Source organism: Triturus cristatus, chromosome 8, assembly GCF_964204655.1.
Source record: "Triturus cristatus chromosome 8, aTriCri1.1, whole genome shotgun sequence".
Classification (NCBI taxonomy): Eukaryota; Metazoa; Chordata; class Amphibia; order Caudata; family Salamandridae; genus Triturus; species Triturus cristatus.
Window position 1 is genome coordinate 739157927 of NC_140591.1, and position 18161 is coordinate 739176087.

At 41.7% G+C, this 18161-nt stretch overlaps 5 non-coding genes across 5 annotated transcripts; all 5 read right to left on the bottom strand.

Moving 5' to 3' along the window:
- Positions 1-2251: 2251 nt before the first annotated feature.
- TRNAP-UGG (transfer RNA proline (anticodon UGG)) lies at positions 2252-2323 on the bottom strand. The gene has a single exon. It is a non-coding gene; the product is annotated as a tRNA-Pro (tRNA).
- Positions 2324-4638: 2315 nt separating this feature from the next.
- TRNAP-UGG (transfer RNA proline (anticodon UGG)) lies at positions 4639-4710 on the bottom strand. The gene has a single exon. It is a non-coding gene; the product is annotated as a tRNA-Pro (tRNA).
- A 1982-nt stretch (positions 4711-6692) lies between these two features.
- On the bottom strand, positions 6693-6765 carry TRNAV-CAC (transfer RNA valine (anticodon CAC)). Its single transcript has one exon. It is a non-coding gene; the product is annotated as a tRNA-Val (tRNA).
- A 4710-nt stretch (positions 6766-11475) lies between these two features.
- Positions 11476-11548, bottom strand: TRNAV-CAC (transfer RNA valine (anticodon CAC)). The gene has a single exon. It is a non-coding gene; the product is annotated as a tRNA-Val (tRNA).
- A 272-nt stretch (positions 11549-11820) lies between these two features.
- TRNAP-UGG (transfer RNA proline (anticodon UGG)) lies at positions 11821-11892 on the bottom strand. The gene has a single exon. It is a non-coding gene; the product is annotated as a tRNA-Pro (tRNA).
- Between the last annotated feature and the right edge of the window lie 6269 nt (positions 11893-18161).

Genomic DNA, 18161 nt, shown 5'->3' on the forward strand with positions numbered 1-18161 from the left:
GATGCTTGGTCTGTGAATACGCATGAAAGTCAGTCTCAACTTACCCTTTCTCAAACGATAGCACTATCATTTACAAGTGTCTCCTTTTATTCCGTCCCAGCTTTGGACACGTCTTACAGGAAGTCAGCCCTTATTTATATATTTCTGCAGTGGCTGAAGCTTAATGAGAAAGAGTAACAAGTTGTTCATAACAACATAAGAAACACATTGTGCATTTTCTCTCAAATACTCCTTCACTTTGTGCCAAAAGAAATACCAAGGTGAATACCTAGGTCACAGATTCAAGCTAAAGATCTTCCTGCTGAATGCAAGGCGCAATAAAAACTGCATATCGCTGGACGAAAGCATTCCTTGCATAGCCTCTAACATCATAACATAACTGAGCTGCTAGCAGCAAGCTAACCAATACCTTTCTGAAATGAGAATGACATGTGCTTATCTGCTCAATCAGTGCTCAATCAGGCTCGATCAGGCGAGATTTAGAAAAGGTGGAAAGGGTCCAAGTGGATGCCCCTTCCTTTTTAGGGTGGGTCCTGCTGACTATCATAGGATTGCTTGTAAAAGTGGCCAGGGTCAGAGGAAAAGCTGCCAACACTTCTTAGCGTTCTCTATAGATGCAGCCATTTTCTGTGACTGTAATTTCGGCCTTTTCCCAGAAGTCTCTATTCTGCCTATGCAAATTAACAAAAGCAGTGCTTATTCCTCACTTGCTCAAATGTCCTTCCTGTCCAGAAAGCTCTGATTAAGCATGCTTATTTTCTTTTTCTGGGATATTTTAAATTGTTTCGCTGTCCAGTCTGTGGCAGTAGAAAGCTGCTTATGATGCCAGGTTTTGATTAATCCCCAAGGTACAAGTACAGAGGAATATATCAGTCTCTAGGATATGGAACTTTTAGCTAACACATCACAATATGTGATGCTTGCCAAGAAAACACTACATTCTGGAGCGCTGATGATCAGAACATTCTGCTCCTGAAGGATAGAAAAGACAGCTTGATTGAAATAAAGTCTGTTTATATTGACGCTCTCTCTCTCCCTATATATACATACATGCGTACACACACACACACAGGTATGTCATGCATTTCTTCAGATTTGTTTCAACCATTTACCATTTATTGGAGAATCCCAACTTTTCAAGTGACTGCAAATGAAGTCATCTCTGGCACTTTTTGTGCAAAGTAAGAGACACACATGACACCTTTTTATAAAAGTCATCGGTTTCTTTGTTACTGTGTACTTTCAAAGCATGGGGCTTTCACACGTCAGGTAAACCTGATTACCACTACACAACAAAAGCAGATGCAGCTTTCTTATCTATGTCGTGATAGAACAGTTGTGAATTGAGTAGAAGAAGGGCCCTGATGTGATACTTATTACATGCAGCCTGTAAGATAGTCAAACATGCAGGCTAGGAAGGAAGATGCAAATATCAATGTATTAGAAAAACACCTAAAGGCGAGTGATATGCTTTCATTCATGCATGGCTAGGAAAAATCGCCATACTGTTGCAAACATTCTTACACCACCAACTGGAAATAAATGATTCTGACATTAAACGTAAAGGTGACAATGCATTTGTATCATCACCTTGAGAAGGATCATCTTGGAATTGAGCCGAGGGCCTCTGCACTCAAAGCCAGAAACACTCCACTAAAATAAGATTCCTGTTGGTGCCAACAATTCTCCATGTTAATGCTTGTTCTAGGTGAGCAGTGAACCGATTGCAGGGCTCTTTTGAAAGCAAGGTCTGAGAACCAACAGATACATCCACACGCCGATTACTTTAGTGTTTTGAGAGAATTCCCTTTCTTGGAACGAGATTGCATGAAATAATCTTCAGGGCTTGGACAATTCCATGGCAAAACGGCACCTATCAACATTGTAGCCAACACAATATAACAACTGTTTCTGCCCGGTTTCAAACCAGGGACCTTTCGCGTGTGAGGCAAACGTGATAACCACTGCACTACAGAAACAGATACCTACAGTTGATTTTTCTGTAATGAAACTGCTCCGAACTGGCTATTCCATGGGCCTCTGGCTTTAGATTTCTTTCATGCAACCTGCCCGACATCCCTAGCTGAACGCTCGTACATGCCATGCAAGACCAGATGTTTGGTATTAGCTCAGACTGGGCAGGGCTGAAGCATGAGACTCTAGCAAAGAATTATCCACTACTGCAAAGAAAAAATTGATGTTGGTTTTGAAACGCAAACTTCAAAACAACTTGAAAAGAGTACCAAGAAAAGGGCTCGTCCGGGATTTGAACCCGGGACCTCTCGCACCCAAAGCGAGAATCATACCCCTAGACCAACGAGCCCTCAAAATCCTCTTACCTCTCAAAAGCTAATACCGGCTCTAAGCCCGCAATGAAGATCATGCTGGTATCTTTATGATGCTTGGTCTGTGAATACGCATGAAAGTCAGTCTCAACTTACCCTTTCTCAAACGATAGCACTATCATTTACAAGTGTCTCCTTTTATTCCGTCCCAGCTTTGGACACGTCTTACAGGAAGTCAGCCCTTATTTATATATTTCTGCAGTGGCTGAAGCTTAATGAGAAAGAGTAACAAGTTGTTCATAACAACATAAGAAACACATTGTGCATTTTCTCTCAAATACTCCTTCACTTTGTGCCAAAAGAAATACCAAGGTGAATACCTAGGCCACAGATTCAAGCTAAAGATCTTCCTGCTGAATGCAAGGCGCAATAAAAACTGCATATCGCTGGACTAAAGCATTCCTTGCATAGCCTCTAACATCATAACATAACTGAGCTGCTAGCAGCAAGCTAACCAATACCTTTCTGAAATGAGAATGACATGTGCTTATCTGCTCAATCAGTGCTCAATCAGGCGAGATTTAGAAAAGGTGGAAAGGGTCCAAGTGGATGCCCCTTCCTTTTTAGGGTGGGTCCTGCTGACTATCATAGGATTGCTTGTAAAAGTGGTCAGGGTCAGAGGAAAAGCTGCCAACACTTCTTAGCGTTCTCTATAGATGCAGCCATTTTCTGTGACTGTAATTTCGGCCTTTTCCCAGAACTCTCTATTCTGCCTATGCAAATTAACAAAAGCAGTGCTTATTCCTCACTTGCTCAAAGGTCCTTCCTGTCCAGAAAGCTCTGATTAAGCATGCTTATTTTCTTTTTCTGGGATATTTTAAATTGTTTCGCTGTCCAGTCTGTGGCAGTAGAAAGCTGCTTATGATGCCAGGTTTTGATGAATCCCCAAGGTACAAGTACAGAGGAATATATCAGTCTCTAGGATATGGAACTTTTAGCTAACACATCACAATATGTGATGCTTGCCAAGAAAACACTACATTCTGGAGCGCTGATGATCAGAACATTCTGCTCCTGAAGGATAGAAAAGACAGCTTGATTGAAATAAAGTCTGTTTATATTGACGCTCTCTCTCTCCCTATATATACATACATGCGTACACACACACACACAGGTATGTCATGCATTTCTTCAGATTTGTTTCAACCATTTACCATTTATTGGAGAATCCCTACTTTTCAAGTGACTGCAAATGAAGTCATCTCTGGCACTTTTTGTGCAAAGTAAGAGACGCACATGACACCTTTTTATAAAAGTCATCGGTTTCTTTGTTACTGTGTACTTTCAAAGCATGGGGCTTTCACACGTCAGGTAAACCTGATTACCACTACACAACAAAAGCAGATGCAGCTTTCTTATCTATGTCGTGATAGAACAGTTGTGAATTGAGTAGAAGAAGGGCCCTGATGTGATACTTATTACATGCAGCCTGTAAGATAGTCAAACATGCAGGCTAGGAAGGAAGATGCAAATATCAATGTACTAGAAAAACACCTAAAGGCGAGTGATATGCTTTCATTCATGCATGGCTAGGAAAAATCGCCATACTGTTGCAAACATTCTTACACCACCAACTGGAAATAAATGATTCTGACATTGAACGTAAAGGTGACAATGCATTTGTATCATCACCTTGAGAAGGATCATCTTGGAATTGAGCCGAGGGCCTCTGCACTCAAAGCCAGAAACACTCCACTAAAATAAGATTCCTGTTGGTGCCAACAATTCTCCATGTTAATGCTTGTTCTAGGTGAGCAGTGAACCGATTGCAGGGCTCTTTTGAAAGCAAGGTCTGAGAACCAACAGATACATCCACACGCCGATTACTTTAGTGTTTTGAGAGAATTCCCTTTCTTGGAACGAGATTGCATGAAATAATCTTCAGGGCTTGGACAATTCCATGGCAAAACGGCACCTATCAACATTGTAGCCAACACAATATAACAACTGTTTCTGCCCGGTTTCGAACCGGGGACCTTTCGCGTGTGAGGCAAACGTGATAACCACTACACTACAGAAACAGATACCTACAGTTGATTTTTCTGTAATGAAACTGCTCCGAACTGGCTATTCCATGGGCCTCTGGCTTTAGATTTCTTTCATGCAACCTGCCCGACATCCCTAGCTGAACGCTCGTACATGCCATGCAAGACCAGATGTTTGGTATTAGCTCAGACTGGGCAGGGCTGAAGCATGAGACTCTAGCAAAGAATTATCCACTACTGCGAAGAAAAAATTGATGTTGGTTTTGAAACGCAAACTTCAAAACAACTTGAAAAGAGTACCAAGAAAAGGGCTCGTCCGGGATTTGAACCCGGGACCTCTCGCACCCAAAGCGAGAATCATACCCCTAGACCAACGAGCCCTCAAAATCCTCTTACCTCTCAAAAGCTAATACCGGCTCTAAGCCCGCAATGAAGATCATGCTGGTATCTTTATGATGCTTGGTCTGTGAATACGCATGAAAGTCAGTCTCAACTTACCCTTTCTCAAACGATAGCACTATCATTTACAAGTGTCTCCTTTTATTCCGTCCCAGCTTTGGACACGTCTTACAGGAAGTCAGCCCTTATTTATATATTTCTGCAGTGGCTGAAGCTTAATGAGAAAGAATAACAAGTTGTTCATAACAACCTAAGAAACACATTGTGCATTTTCTCTCAAATACTCCTTCACTTTGTGCCAAAAGAAATACCAAGGTGAATACCTAGGCCACAGATTCAAGCTAAAGATCTTCCTGGTGAATGCAAGGCGCAATAAAAACTGCATATCGCTGGACTAAAGCATTCCTTGCATAGCCTCTAACATCATAACATAACTGAGCTGCTAGCAGCAAGCTAACCAATACCTTTCTGAAATGAGAATGACATGTGCTTATCTGCTCAATCAGTGCTCAATGAGGCTCGATCAGGCGAGATTTAGAAAAGGTGGAAAGGGTCCAAGTGGATGCCCCTTCCTTTTTAGGGTGGGTCCTGCTGACTATCATAGGATTGCTTGTAAAAGTGGCCAGGGTCAGAGGAAAAGCTGCCAACACTTCTTAGCGTTCTCTATAGATGCAGCCATTTTCTGTGACTGTAATTTCGGCCTTTTCCCAGAAGTCTCTATTCTGCCTATGCAAATTAACAAAAGCAGTGCTTATTCCTCACTTGCTCAAATGTCCTTCCTGTCCAGAAAGCTCTGATTAAGCATGCTTATTTTCTTTTTCTGGGATATTTTAAATTGTTTCGCTGTCCAGTCTGTGGCAGTAGAAAGCTGCTTATGATGCCAGGTTTTGATGAATCCCCAAGGTACAAGTACAGAGGAATATGTCAGTCTCTAGGATATGGAACTTTTAGCTAACACATCACAATATGTGATGCTTGCCAAGAAAACACTACATTCTGGAGCGCTGATGATCAGAACATTCTGCTCCTGAAGGATAGAAAAGACAGCTTGATTGAAATAAAGTCTGTTTATATTGACGCTCTCTCTCTCCCTATATATACATACATGCGTACACACACACACACACAGGTATGTCATGCATTTCTTCAGATTTGTTTCAACCATTTACCATTTATTGGAGAATCCCTACTTTTCAAGTGACTGCAAATGAAGTCATCTCTGGCACTTTTTGTGCAAAGTAAGAGACACACATGACACCTTTTTATAAAAGTCATCGGTTTCTTTGTTACTGTGTACTTTCAAAGCATGGGGCTTTCACACGTCAGGTAAACCTGATTACCACTACACAACAAAAGCAGATGCAGCTTTCTTATCTATGTCGTGATAGAACAGTTGTGAATTGAGTAGAAGAAGGGCCCTGATGTGATACTTATTACATGCAGCCTGTAAGATAGTCAAACATGCAGGCTAGGAAGGAAGATGCAAATATCAATGTATTAGAAAAACACCTAAAGGCGAGTGATATGCTTTCATTCATGCATGGCTAGGAAAAATCGCCATACTGTTGCAAACATTCTTACACCACCAACTGGAAACGAATGATTCTGACATTAAACGTAAAGGTGACAATGCATTTGTATCATCACCCTGAGAAGGATCATCTTGGAATTGAGCCGAGGGCCTCTGCACTCAAAGCCAGAAACACTCCACTAAAATAAGATTCCTGTTGGTGCCAACAATTCTCCATGTTAATGCTTGTTCCAGGTGAGCAGTGAACCGATTGCAGGGCTCTTTTGAAAGCAAGGTCTGAGAACCAACAGATACATCCACACGCCGATTACTTTAGTGTTTTGAGAGAATTCCCTTTCTTGGAACGAGATTGCATGAAATAATCTTCAGGGCTTGGACAATTCCATGGCAAAACGGCACCTATCAACATTGTAGCCAACACAATATAACAACTGTTTCTGCCCGGTTTCGAACCGGGGACCTTTCGCGTGTGAGGCGAACGTGATAACCACTACACTACAGAAACAGATACCTACAGTTGATTTTTCTGTAATGAAACTGCTCCGAACTGGCTATTCCATGGGCCTCTGGCTTTAGATTTCTTTCATGCAACCTGCCCGACATCCCTAGCTGAACGCTCGTACATGCCATGCAAGACCAGATGTGTGGTATTAGCTCAGACTGGGCAGGGCTGAAGCATGAGACTCTAGCAAAGAATTATCCACTACTGCAAAGAAAAAATTGATGTTGGTTTTGAAACGCAAACTTCAAAACAACTTGAAAAGAGTACCAAGAAAAGGGCTCGTCCGGGATTTGAACCTGGGACCTCTCGCACCCAAAGCGAGAATCATACCCCTAGACCAACGAGCCCTCAAAATCCTCTTACCTCTCAAAAGCTAATACCGGCTCTAAGCCCGCAATGAAGATCATGCTGGTATCTTTATGATGCTTGGTCTGTGAATACGCATGAAAGTCAGTCTCAACTTACCCTTTCTCAAACGATAGCACTATCATTTACAAGTGTCTCCTTTTATTCCGTCCCAGCTTTGGACACGTCTTACAGGAAGTCAGCCCTTATTTATATATTTCTGCAGTGGCTGAAGCTTAATGAGAAAGAGTAACAAGTTGTTCATAACAACATAAGAAACACATTGTGCATTTTCTCTCAAATACTCCTTCACTTTGTGCCAAAAAAAATACCAAGGTGAATACCTAGGCCACAGATTCAAGCTAAAGATCTTCCTGCTGAATGCAAGGCGCAATAAAAACTGCATATCGCTGGACTAAAGCATTCCTTGCATAGCCTCTAACATCATAACATAACTGAGCTGCTAGCAGCAAGCTAACCAATACCTTCTGAAATGAGAATTACATGTGCTTATCGGCTCGATCAGGGCTCGATCAGGCGAGATTTAGAAAAGGTGGAAAGGGTCCAAGTGGATGCCCCTTCCTTTTTAGGGTGGGTCCTGCTGACTATCATAGGATTGCTTGTAAAAGTGGCCAGGGTCAGAGGAAAAGCTGCCAACACTTCTTAGCGTTCTCTATAGATGCAGCCATTTTCTGTGACTGTAATTTCGGCCTTTTCCCAGAAGTCTCTATTCTGCCTATGCAAATTAACAAAAGCAGTGCTTATTCCTCACTTGCTCAAATGTCCTTCCTGTCCAGAAAGCTCTGATTAAGCATGCTTATTTTCTTTTTCTGGGATATTTTAAATTGTTTCGCTGTCCAGTCTGTGGCAGTAGAAAGCTGCTTATGATGCCAGGTTTTGATGAATCCCCAAGGTACAAGTACAGAGGAATATATCAGTCTCTAGGATATGGAACTTTTAGCTAAAACATCACAATATGTGATGCTTGCCAAGAAAACACTACATTCTGGAGCGCTGATGATCAGAACATTCTGCTCCTGAAGGATAGAAAAGACAGCTTGATTGAAATAAAGTCTGTTTATATTGACGCTCTCTCTCTCCCTATATATACATACATGCGTACACACACACACACAGGTATGTCATGCATTTCTTCAGATTTGTTTCAACCATTTACCATTTATTGGAGAATCCCTACTTTTCAAGTGACTGCAAATGAAGTCATCTCTGGCACTTTTTGTGCAAAGTAAGAGACACACATGACACCTTTTTATAAAAGTCATCGGTTTCTTTGTTACTGTGTACTTTCAAAGCATGGGGCTTTCACACGTCAGGTAAACCTGATTACCACTACACAACAAAAGCAGATGCAGCTTTCTTATCTATGTCGTGATAGAACAGTTGTGAATTGAGTAGAAGAAGGGCCCTGATGTGATACTTATTACATGCAGCCTGTAAGATAGTCAAACATGCAGGCTAGGAAGGAAGATGCAAACATCAATGTATTAGAAAAACACCTAAAGGCGAGTGATATGCTTTCATTCATGCATCGCTAGGAAAAATCGCCATACTGTTGCAAACATTCTTACACCACCAACTGGAAATAAATGATTCTGACATTAAACGTAAAGGTGACAATGCATTTGTATCATCACCTTGAGAAGGATCATCTTGGAATTGAGCCGAGGGCCTCTGCACTCAAAGCCAGAAACACTCCACTAAAATAAGATTCCTGTTGGTGCCAACAATTCTCCATGTTAATGCTTGTTCTAGGTGAGCAGTGAACCGATTGCAGGGCTCTTTTGAAAGCAAGGTCTGAGAACCAACAGATACATCCACACGCCGATTACTTTAGTGTTTTGAGAGCATTCCCTTTCTTGGAACGAGATTGCATGAAATAATCTTCAGGGCTTGGACAATTCCATGGCAAAACGGCACCTATCAACATTGTAGCCAACACAATATAACAACTGTTTCTGCCCGGTTTCGAACCGGGGACCTTTCGCGTGTGAGGCAAACGAGATAACCACTACACTACAGAAACAGATACCTACAGTTGATTTTTCTGTAATGAAACTGCTCCGAACTGGCTATTCCATGGGCCTCTGGCTTTAGATTTCTTTCATGCAACCTGCCCGACATCCCTAGCTGAACGCTCGTACATGCCATGCAAGACCAGATGTTTGGTATTAGCTCAGACTGGGCAGGGCTGAAGCATGAGACTCTAGCAAAGAATTATCCACTACTGCAAAGAAAAAATTGATGTTGGTTTTGAAACGCAAACTTCAAAACAACTTGAAAAGAGTACCAAGAAAAGGGCTCGTCCGGGATTTGAACCCGGGACCTCTCGCACCCAAAGCGAGAATCATACCCCTAGACCAACTAGCCCTCAAAATCCTCTTACCTCTCAAAAGCTAATACCGGCTCTAAGCCCGCAATGAAGATCATGCTGGTATCTTTATGATGCTTGGTCTGTGAATACGCATGAAAGTCAGTCTCAACTTACCCTTTCTCAAACGATAGCACTATCATTTACAAGTGTCTCCTTTTATTCCGTCCCAGCTTTGGACACGTCTTACAGGAAGTCAGCCCTTATTTATATATTTCTTCAGTGGCTGAAGCTTAATGAGAAAGAGTAACAAGTTGTTCATAACAACATAAGAAACACATTGTGCATTTTCTCTTAAATACTCCTTCACTTTGTGCCAAAAGAAATACCAAGGTGAATACCTAGGCCACAGATTCAAGCTAAAGATCTTCCTGCTGAATGCAAGGCGCAATAAAAACTGCATATCGCTGGACTAAAGCATTCCTTGCATAGCCTCTAACATCATAACATAACTGAGCTGCTAGCAGCAAGCTAACCAATACCTTTCTGAAATGAGAATGACATGTGCTTATCTGCTCAATCAGTGCTCAATGAGGCTCGATCAGGCGAGATTTAGAAAAGGTGGAAAGGGTCCAAGTGGATGCCCCTTCCTTTTTAGGGTGGGTCCTGCTGACTATCATAGGATTGCTTGTAAAAGTGGCCAGGGTCAGAGGAAAAGCTGCCAACACTTCTTAGCGTTCTCTATAGATGCAGCCATTTTCTGTGACTGTAATTTCGGCCTTTTCCCAGAAGTCTCTATTCTGCCTATGCAAATTAACAAAAGCAGTGCTTATTCCTCACTTGCTCAAATGTCCTTCCTGTCCAGAAAGCTCTGATTAAGCATGCTTATTTTCTTTTTCTGGGATATTTTAAATTGTTTCGCTGTCCAGTCTGTGGCAGTAGAAAGCTGCTTATGATGCCAGGTTTTGATGAATCCCCAAGGTACAAGTACAGAGGAATATGTCAGTCTCTAGGATATGGAACTTTTAGCTAACACATCACAATATGTGATGCTTGCCAAGAAAACACTACATTCTGGAGCGCTGATGATCAGAACATTCTGCTCCTGAAGGATAGAAAAGACAGCTTGATTGAAATAAAGTCTGTTTATATTGACGCTCTCTCTCTCCCTATATATACATACATGCGTACACACACACACACAGGTATGTCATGCATTTCTTCAGATTTGTTTCAACCATTTACCATTTATTGGAGAATCCCTACTTTTCAAGTGACTGCAAATGAAGTCATCTCTGGCACTTTTTGTGCAAAGTAAGAGACACACATGACACCTTTTTATAAAAGTCATCGGTTTCTTTGTTACTGTGTACTTTCAAAGCATGGGGCTTTCACACGTCAGGTAAACCTGATTACCACTACACAACAAAAGCAGATGCAGCTTTCTTATCTATGTCGTGATAGAACAGTTGTGAATTGAGTAGAAGAAGGGCCCTGATGTGATACTTATTACATGCAGCCTGTAAGATAGTCAAACATGCAGGCTAGGAAGGAAGATGCAAATATCAATGTATTAGAAAAACACCTAAAGGCGAGTGATATGCTTTCATTCATGCAAGGTTAGGAAAAATCGCCATACTGTTGCAAACATTCTTACACCACCAACTGGAAACGAATGATTCTGACATTAAAGGTAAAGGTGACAATGCATTTGTATCATCACCCTGAGAAGGATCATCTTGGAATTGAGCCGAGGGCCTCTGCACTCAAAGCCAGAAACACTCCACTAAAATAAGATTCCTGTTGGTGCCAACAATTCTCCATGTTAATGCTTGTTCTAGGTGAGCAGTGAACCGATTGCAGGGCTCTTTTGAAAGCAAGGTCTGAGAACCAACAGATACATCCACACGCCGATTACTTTAGTGTTTTGAGAGAATTCCCTTTCTTGGAACGAGATTGCATGAAATAATCTTCAGGGCTTGGACAATTCCATGGCAAAACGGCACCTATCAACATTGTAGCCAACACAATATAACAACTGTTTCTGCCCGGTTTCGAACCGGGGACCTTTCGCGTGTGAGGCGAACGTGATAACCACTACACTACAGAAACAGATACCTACAGTTGATTTTTCTGTAATGAAACTGCTCCGAACTGGCTATTCCATGGGCCTCTGGCTTTAGATTTCTTTCATGCAACCTGCCCGACATCCCTAGCTGAACGCTCGTACATGCCATGCAAGACCAGATGTGTGGTATTAGCTCAGACTGGGCAGGGCTGAAGCATGAGACTCTAGCAAAGAATTATCCACTACTGCAAAGAAAAAATTGATGTTGGTTTTGAAACGCAAACTTCAAAACAACTTGAAAAGAGTACCAAGAAAAGGGCTCGTCCGGGATTTGAACCCGGGACCTCTCGCACCCAAAGCGAGAATCATACCCCTAGACCAACGAGCCCTCAACATCCTCTTATCTCTCAAAAGCTAATACCGGCTCTAAGCCCGCAATGAAGATCATGCTGGTATCTTTATGATGCTTGGTCTGTGAATACGCATGAAAGTCAGTCTCAACTTACCCTTTCTCAAACGATAGCACTATCATTTACAAGTGTCTCCTTTTATTCCGTCCCAGCTTTGGACACGTCTTACAGGAAGTCAGCCCTTATTTATATATTTCTGCAGTGGCTGAAGCTTAATGAGAAAGAGTAACAAGTTGTTCATAACAACATAAGAAACACATTGTGCATTTTCTCTCAAATACTCCTTCACTTTGTGCCAAAAAAAATACCAAGGTGAATACCTAGGCCACAGATTCAAGCTAAAGATCTTCCTGCTGAATGCAAGGCGCAATAAAAACTGCATATCGCTGGACTAAAGCATTCCTTGCATAGCCTCTAACATCATAACATAACTGAGCTGCTAGCAGCAAGCTAACCAATACCTTTCTGAAATGAGAATTACATGTGCTTATCGGCTCGATCAGGCGAGATTTAGAAAAGGTGGAAAGGGTCCAAGTGGATGCCCCTTCCTTTTTAGGGTGGGTCCTGCTGACTATCATAGGATTGCTTGTAAAAGTGGCCAGGGTCAGAGGAAAAGCTGCCAACACTTCTTAGCGTTCTCTATAGATGCAGCCATTTTCTGTGACTGTAATTTCGGCCTTTTCCCAGAAGTCTCTATTCTGCCTATGCAAATTAACAAAAGCAGTGCTTATTCCTCACTTGCTCAAATGTCCTTCCTGTCCAGAAAGCTCTGATTAAGCATGCTTATTTTCTTTTTCTGGGATATTTTAAATTGTTTCGCTGTCCAGTCTGTGGCAGTAGAAAGCTGCTTATGATGCCAGGTTTTGATGAATCCCCAAGGTACAAGTACAGAGGAATATATCAGTCTCTAGGATATGGAACTTTTAGCTAAAACATCACAATATGTGATGCTTGCCAAGAAAACACTACATTCTGGAGCGCTGATGATCAGAACATTCTGCTCCTGAAGGATAGAAAAGACAGCTTGATTGAAATAAAGTCTGTTTATATTGACGCTCTCTCTCTCCCTATATATACATACATGCGTACACACACACACACAGGTATGTCATGCATTTCTTCAGATTTGTTTCAACCATTTACCATTTATTGGAGAATCCCTACTTTTCAAGTGACTGCAAATGAAGTCATCTCTGGCACTTTTTGTGCAAAGTAAGAGACACACATGACACCTTTTTATAAAAGTCATCGGTTTCTTTGTTACTGTGTACTTTCAAAGCATGGGGCTTTCACACGTCAGGTAAACCTGATTACCACTACACAACAAAAGCAGATGCAGCTTTCTTATCTATGTCGTGATAGAACAGTTGTGAATTGAGTAGAAGAAGGGCCCTGATGTGATACTTATTACATGCAGCCTGTAAGATAGTCAAACATGCAGGCTAGGAAGGAAGATGCAAATATCAATGTATTAGAAAAACACCTAAAGGCGAGTGATATGCTTTCATTCATGCATGGCTAGGAAAAATCGCCATACTGTTGCAAACATTCTTACACCACCAACTGGAAATAAATGATTCTGACATTAAACGTAAAGGTGACAATGCATTTGTATCATCACCTTGAGAAGGATCATCTTGGAATTGAGCCGAGGGCCTCTGCACTCAAAGCCAGAAACACTCCACTAAAATAAGATTCCTGTTGGTGCCAACAATTCTCCATGTTAATGCTTGTTCTAGGTGAGCAGTGAACCGATTGCAGGGCTCTTTTGAAAGCAAGGTCTGAGAACCAACAGATACATCCACACGCCGATTACTTTAGTGTTTTGAGAGCATTCCCTTTCTTGGAACGAGATTGCATGAAATAATCTTCAGGGCTTGGACAATTCCATGGCAAAACGGCACCTATCAACATTGTAGCCAACACAATATAACAACTGTTTCTGCCCGGTTTCGAACCGGGGACCTTTCGCGTGTGAGGCAAACGAGATAACCACTACACTACAGAAACAGATACCTACAGTTGATTTTTCTGTAATGAAACTGCTCCGAACTGGCTATTCCATGGGCCTCTGGCTTTAGATTTCTTTCATGCAACCTGCCCGACATCCCTAGCTGAACGCTCGTACATGCCATGCAAGACCAGATGTTTGGTATTAGCTCAGACTGGGCAGGGCTGAAGCATGAGACTCTAGCAAAGAATTATCCACTACTGCAAAGAAAAAATTGATGTTGGTTTTGAAACGCAAACTTCAAAACAACTTGAAAAGAGTACCAAGAAAAGGGCTCGTCCGGGATTTGAACCCGGGACCTCTCGCACCCAAAGCGAGAACCATACCCCTAGACCAACGAGCCCTCAAAATCCTCTTACCTCTCAAAAGCTAATACCGGCTCTAAGCCCGCAATGAAGATCATGCTGGTATCTTTATGATGCTTGGTCTGTGAATACGCATGAAAGTCAGTCTCAACTTACCCTTTCTCAAACGATAGCACTATCATTTACAAGTGTCTCCTTTTATTCCGTCCCAGCTTTGGACACGTCTTACAGGAAGTCAGCCCTTATTTATATATTTCTTCAGTGGCTGAAGCTTAATGAGAAAGAGTAACAAGTTGTTCATAACAACATAAGAAACACATTGTGCATTTTCTCTTAAATACTCCTTCACTTTGTGCCAAAAAAAATACCAAGGTGAATACCTAGGCCACAGATTCAAGCTAAAGATCTTCCTGCTGAATGCAAGGCGCAATAAAAACTGCATATCGCTGGACTAAAGCATTCCTTGCATAGCCTCTAACATCATAACATAACTGAGCTGCTAGCAGCAAGCTAACCAATACCTTTCTGAAATGAGAATGACATGTGCTTATCTGCTCGATCAGGCTCGATCAGGCGAGATTTAGAAAAGGTGGAAAGGGTCCAAGTGGATGCCCCTTCCTTTTTAGGGTGGGTCCTGCTGACTATCATAGGATTGCTTGTAAAAGTGGCCAGGGTCAGAGGAAAAGCTGCCAACACTTCTTAGCGTTCTCTATAGATGCAGCCATTTTCTGTGACTGTAATTTCGGCCTTTTCCCAGAAGTCTCTATTCTGCCTATGCAAATTAACAAAAGCAGTGCTTATTCCTCACTTGCTCAAATGTCCTTCCTGTCCAGAAAGCTCTGATTAAGCATGCTTATTTTCTTTTTCTGGGATATTTTAAATTGTTTCGCTGTCCAGTCTGTGGCAGTAGAAAGCTGCTTATGATGCCAGGTTTTGATGAATCCCCAAGGTACAAGTACAGAGGAATATATCAGTCTCTAGGATATGGAACTTTTAGCTAAAACATCACAATATGTGATGCTTGCCAAGAAAACACTACATTCTGGAGCGCTGATGATCAGAACATTCTGCTCCTGAAGGATAGAAAAGACAGCTTGATTGAAATAAAGTCTGTTTATATTGACGCTCTCTCTCTCCCTATATATACATACATGCGTACACACACACACACAGGTATGTCATGCATTTCTTCAGATTTGTTTCAACCATTTACCATTTATTGGAGAATCCCTACTTTTCAAGTGACTGCAAATGAAGTCATCTCTGGCACTTTTTGTGCAAAGTAAGAGACACACATGACACCTTTTTATAAAAGTCATCGGTTTCTTTGTTACTGTGTACTTTCAAAGCATGGGGCTTTCACACGTCAGGTAAACCTGATTACCACTACACAACAAAAGCAGATGCAGCTTTCTTATCTATGTCGTGATAGAACAGTTGTGAATTGAGTAGAAGAAGGGCCCTGATGTGATACTTATTACATGCAGCCTGTAAGATAGTCAAACATGCAGGCTAGGAAGGAAGATGCAAATATCAATGTATTAGAAAAACACTTAAAGGCGAGTGATATGCTTTCATTCATGCATGGCTAGGAAAAATCGACATACTGTTGCAAACATTCTTACACCACCAACTGGAAATAAATGATTCTGACATTAAACGTAAAGGTGACAATGCATTTGTATCATCACCTTGAGAAGGATCATCTTGGAATTGAGCCGAGGGCCTCTGCACTCAAAGCCAGAAACACTCCACTAAAATAAGATTCCTGTTGGTGCCAACAATTCTCCATGTTAATGCTTGTTCTAGGTGAGCAGTGAACCGATTGCAGGGCTCTTTTGAAAGCAAGGTCTGAGAACCAACAGATACATCCACACGCCGATTACTTTAGTGTTTTGAGAGAATTCCCTTTCTTGGAACGAGATTGCATGAAATAATCTTCAGGGCTTGGACAATTCCATGGCAAAACGGCACCTATCAACATTGTAGCCAACACAATATAACAACTGTTTCTGCCCGGTTTCGAACCGGGGACCTTTCGCGTGTGAGGCAAACGTGATAACCACTACACTACAGAAACAGATACCTACAGTTGATTTTTCTGTAATGAAACTGCTCCGAACTGGCTATTCCATGGGCCTCTGGCTTTAGATTTCTTTCATGCAACCTGCCCGACATCCCTAGCTGAACGCTCGTACATGCCATGCAAGACCAGATGTTTGGTATTAGCTCAGACTGGGCAGGGCTGAAGCATGAGACTCTAGCAAAGAATTATCCACTACTGCAAAGAAAAAATTGATGTTGGTTTTGAAACGCAAACTTCAAAACAACTTGAAAAGAGTACCAAGAAAAGGGCTCGTCCGGGATTTGAACCCGGGACCTCTCGCACCCAAAGCAAGAATCATACCCCTAGACCAACGAGCCCTCAAAATCCTCTTACCTCTCAAAAGCTAATACCGGCTCTAAGCCCGCAATGAAGATCATGCTGGTATCTTTATGATGCTTGGTCTGTGAATACGCATGAAAGTCAGTCTCAACTTACCCTTTCTCAAACGATAGCACTATCATTTACAAGTGTCTCCTTTTATTCCGTCCCAGCTTTGGACACGTCTTACAGGAAGTCAGCCCTTATTTATATATTTCTTCAGTGGCTGAAGCTTAATGAGAAAGAGTAACAAGTTGTTCATAACAACATAAGAAACACATTGTGCATTTTCTCTCAAATACTCCTTCACTTTGTGCCAAAAGAAATACCAAGGTGAATACCTAGGCCACAGATTCAAGCTAAAGATCTTCCTGCTGAATGCAAGGCGCAATAAAAACTGCATATCGCTGGACTAAAGCATTCCTTGCATAGCCTCTAACATCATAACATAACTGAGCTGCTAGCAGCAAGCTAACCAATACCTTTCTGAAATGAGAATGACATGTGCTTATCTGCTCAATCAGTGCTCGATCAGGCGAGATTTAGAAAAGGTGGAAAGGGTCCAAGTGGATGCCCCTTCCTTTTTAGGGTGGGTCCTGCTGACTATCATAGGATTGCTTGTAAAAGTGGCCAGGGTCAGAGGAAAAGCTGCCAACACTTCTTAGCGTTCTCTATAGATGCAGCCATTTTCTGTGACTGTAATTTCGGCCTTTTCCCAGAAGTCTCTATTCTGCCTATGCAAATTAACAAAAGCAGTGCTTATTCCTCACTTGCTCAAATGTCCTTCCTGTCCAGAAAGCTCTGATTAAGCATGCTTATTTTCTTTTTCTGGGATATTTTAAATTGTTTCGCTGTCCAGTCTGTGGCAGTAGAAAGCTGCTTATGATGCCAGGTTTTGATGAATCCCCAAGGTACAAGTACAGAGGAATATATCAGTCTCTAGGATATGGAACTTTTAGCTAAAACATCACAATATGTGATGCTTGCCAAGAAAACACTACATTCTGGAGCGCTGATGATCAGAACATTCTGCTCCTGAAGGATAGAAAAGACAGCTTGATTGAAATAAAGTCTGTTTATATTGACGCTCTCTCTCTCCCTATATATACATACATGCGTACACACACACACACAGGTATGTCATGCATTTCTTCAGATTTGTTTCAACCATTTACCATTTATTGGAGAATCCCTACTTTTCAAGTGACTGCAAATGAAGTCATCTCTGGCACTTTTTGTGCAAAGTAAGAGACACACATGACACCTTTTTATAAAAGTCATCGGTTTCTTTGTTACTGTGTACTTTCAAAGCATGGGGCTTTCACACGTCAGGTAAACCTGATTACCACTACACAACAAAAGCAGATGCAGCTTTCTTATCTATGTCGTGATAGAACAGTTGTGAATTGAGTAGAAGAAGGGCCCTGATGTGATACTTATTACATGCAGCCTGTAAGATAGTCAAACATGCAGGCTAGGAAGGAAGATGCAAATATCAATGTATTA